General features: G+C 42.5%; 1 pseudogene across 1 annotated transcript; it reads left to right on the forward strand.

Annotated features, from left to right (window-relative positions):
* Positions 1 to 1,680: 1,680 nt before the first annotated feature.
* On the forward strand, positions 1,681 to 2,797 carry LOC116081767 (annotated as a pseudogene). The gene has a single exon (XR_004114998.1). The product of XR_004114998.1 is annotated as an L-lactate dehydrogenase A chain pseudogene (transcript).
* The last annotated feature ends 1,112 nt before the right edge of the window (positions 2,798 to 3,909 follow it).

A 3,909-nucleotide genomic window follows, 5' to 3' on the forward strand; every position in this document is an offset into this window, starting at 1 on the left:
AAGACAGCTTTTACCTTCTCTGATATACACAAATCTCAAATGAATAGCTTCTTGGGCAAATAGCACCAGATTGTGTGATCTGGGGTTTACGTACAAATCTTTCAAAGGTCATGTTGTGCAGAACACAACTCAAGACAATGAATTTAAAGTGACTTTCTAAAAGTATAAAACTGTTGTGCCCATGTGGGTGAGATACAGAATTATCATATGGTATTAGTTGTTTCTATTGCTGTTGGGGGAAAGTAGTTAATCAAAACAAGTAAGGTAGTAATGGTTTATGTTGGCCACCATTTGGACCGTACAGGCCATCATGGAAGGGCAGTGTGGTAGCTAGTCTATTGCACCTGCAGTGAAGAAGCAGAGAGAAATGAATGTGATATTCTGAATGTTTCTACTATTTATTCAATCAAGGCGCTAGTGAAATAGTGCAGCCCACCCATGTTCAGCGTGCTTTTATGATTTGACAATAAAAACCTCCAAATTATAGGTAAATATATATATATATATGTATATATTTATATATATTAAATGCACTTTAACATATACTTTGGAGAATTATGAAATGACAGTCAAAGCTTTTTGTTTTGCAATAAGGAAAAGATACAAAACAAACAACATACACCTAATTTTTGTAGACACCATAGAGTCTGAGTAATGATGTAAACATTCAATAGTATTAGAAGAAAGTGGTATAATAGAAATTAGTCAAGACTTGAAATAATAAAAACTTCACTTTACATATTGCTCCTACAACAATTTTAGCTTGTGATTTGCTGAAGTTCAAAGTTAACTTAACCTGGTCCAGAGATTCTTCATCTGAAACATGACATCATTTTGTGGTACCTCACTGAAGCTAGAAGTAAATCACATGTGTTAAATCATTTGCTAAATGATGGAGTAATCTAAGTATCCTAATGATGAAACACATTTCTTCAGCTTTTCCCAAGTGCTACCAGCATCTCTACTTTATTAATTAATGTTTGCCATGTCTTGTCACTGTCCATTTTCAAATAGGAGGCTCATAAATGCAATGTGGTGTTATTTTCCCACTCCAACCTGTGTGTTGTATCTCAAGGGCCATGCATGCTTTCTATAGATTTTTCACATTTTCTTGCAATTCTTGCTATGGATTTGGTTCCTCAGCAAACACTTTCAGAGGCATTGAAAGCAAATAAATAACAAAGATGAACTCTCCTTCAGGGCCTTTCCACAAGAAGTTATGGAGACAATCATACACTGATGCAAATTCTTCTAATTCATGAAGTGAAAGTGAAAGTTCTGGATGTACAGGGGAAAAAGCATTTAAATTTGTCCTAGTGAAGACAGAAGAAAGTACAATTAAAGAACTCTTGAATTACCAATTTCCCATTCACAGGGGCCCCAGCACACTGTTTCAGCAATACTGTGATGAGCAGTAATTATAAGAATTTATACACAACCTTCCTGCCCTAGGTTCTTTTCTGTTGTTGTGATAAAAATGTCCTGACCAACAGCAACCTAAGAGAAGGGTTTATATAGCTGGCTTATAATTCTATGTTACAGTCTTATTGAGGGAAGTCAAGGCAGGTGGCCAAGCATGTAGTAGCATCAAATCTGCAGTCAATAGTAGAGAGAGGTGCTGGAGCCACTGTTTCCAAGCCCAGGCCACACTACTGCTGCTCGCCAGTCGCCCCCCATCGTGCACTAGCAATCTCAAAAGATTCAAAGTCCAAGATGGCAACCCTCAAGGACCAGCTGATTGTGAATCTTCTTAAGGAAGAACAGGTCCCCCAGAACAAGATTACAGTTGTTGGGGTTGGTGCTGTTGGCATGGCCTGTGCCATCAGTATCTTAATGAAGAACTTGGCAGATGAGCTTGCCCTTGTTGATGTCATGGAAGACAAGCTGAAGGGAGAGATGATGGATCTCCAGCATGGCAGCCTCTTCCTTAAAACACCAAAAATTGTCTCCAGCAAAGACTATTGTGTAACTGCAAACTCCAAGCTGGTCATCATCACAGTGGGGGCCCGTCAGCAAGAGGGAGAGAGCCGACTCTATCTGGTCCAGCAAAATGTGAACATCTTCAAATTCATCATTCCCAACATTGTGAAGTACAGTCCACACTGCAAGCTGCTTATATTCTCAAATCCAGTGGATATCTTGACCTACGTTGCTTGGAAAATCAGTGGCTTTCCCAAAAACCGAGTTATTGGAAGTGGTTGCAATCTGGATTCAGCTCGGTTCCCTTACCTGATGGGAGAAAGGCTGGGGGTTCACCCGCTGAGCTGTCACGGGTGGGTCCTGGGATAACATGGAGACTCCAATGTGCCTATGTGGAGTGATGTGAACGTTGCCAGTGTCTCCCTGAAGTCTCTGAACCCAGAACTGGGCACTGATGCAGATAAGGAGCAGTGGAAGGATGTTCAAAAGCAGGTGGTTGACAGTGATATGAGGTGATCAAGCTGAAAGTTTACACATCCTGGGCCATTGGCCTCTCTGTGACCAACTTGGCTGAGGGCATAATGAAGAACCTGAGACGGGTGCATCCCATCTCCACCATGATTAAGGGTCTCTATAGGATCAATGATGATGTCTTCCTCAGTGCCCCATGTATCCTGGGACAAAATGAAATCTCAGATGTTGTGAAGGTGACACTGACTCCTGAGGAAGAGGCCGGCCTGAAGAAGAGTGCAGATACCCTCTGGGGAATCCAGAAGGAGCTGCAGTTCTAAAGTCTTCCCAGTGTCCTAGCACTTCACTGCCCAGGCTGCAGCAGGGTTTCTATGGAGACCACACACTCTCATCTGAGCTGTGGTTAGTACAGTGGTGTTGAGGTGGTCTGGGGAAAAAATCTCAGTTCCCACAGCTCTGCCCTGCTGCCAAGTGGTACTTGTTTACTGCTAACCTGGTTAGTATAACAGTCCCACTGTCTCTGAGACACACTGCCAACTATGTGCAGGCTTCGATTACCCTGTGAGCCTGCTGCATTGCTGCCCTGCGCAGCCTCACCAAATATGCCTAGGCCAACAAGTTCCCAGTTAGTGATAACCTGGCTCCAGTGTCCATTTTGTAAGTCCATTTTGCATGTCTTGTGCATAAGTGTTCTACAGGATATTTTATGTATTATATGTGTCTGTAGTATACATTGCAATATTATGTGAAATGTAAGATCTGCATATGGATTATGGAACCAATCACTCAAGTGTCATGCCAACGAAAATACCAAATAAACCTTGAACAGTGAAAAAAAAAGAGTAGAGAGAAATGACAGGGTCTTTTCTTACTGGCTGATCATCTCAGCTGGCTTTCTATACTCTTGCTCCTTTCAGGACCTGATCCAGGAAACACTGCCCCCCACATTCAAGGTGGGCATTTCCTTCCCAAACAACAATCAAAACAAACTCACAGGACAATCTAATGTAGGTAATTCATCCAGGCACTCTTCTCAGAAGACTCTAGGTTATGTTAAATATTCGAGAAGGGTCTGAAGGAGCTGAGGGGGATTGCAGCCCCATGGGGGGGGGAGCAACAGTGCCAACCAGCCAGACTTTCCGGAGCTCCTGGGAACTGGACCATCAACCAAAGAGTACACATGGAAGGACCCATGGCTCCAGCTACATATGTGGCACAGGATGGTCTTTTTGGACACCAGTGGGAGGTGTGGTTCAGTGCCCCAGTATAGGGGAATGCCATGATAAGAAAGCAGGAGTAGGTAGGTGGGTAGGTGGAGGAACACCCTCATAGCGGCAACTTGGTAAATGTCAGTCTTTAAGGTTAAGTATCCTTGAAGTTCACCCTGTCACCTACATCTAGGAAACAGGAAACAAATGAGTATTGGTACAGAATTAAACAAACCTCCCACAAAAAAAAAAATGTGGTATCTGTGGTAGCTCAGGTCATAGAACTAGACTAAACCAGTCTTGAATTGAT

The sequence above is a fragment of the Mastomys coucha genome, unplaced genomic scaffold (genome assembly GCF_008632895.1).
Source record: "Mastomys coucha isolate ucsf_1 unplaced genomic scaffold, UCSF_Mcou_1 pScaffold7, whole genome shotgun sequence".
Taxonomy (NCBI): domain Eukaryota; kingdom Metazoa; phylum Chordata; class Mammalia; order Rodentia; family Muridae; genus Mastomys; species Mastomys coucha.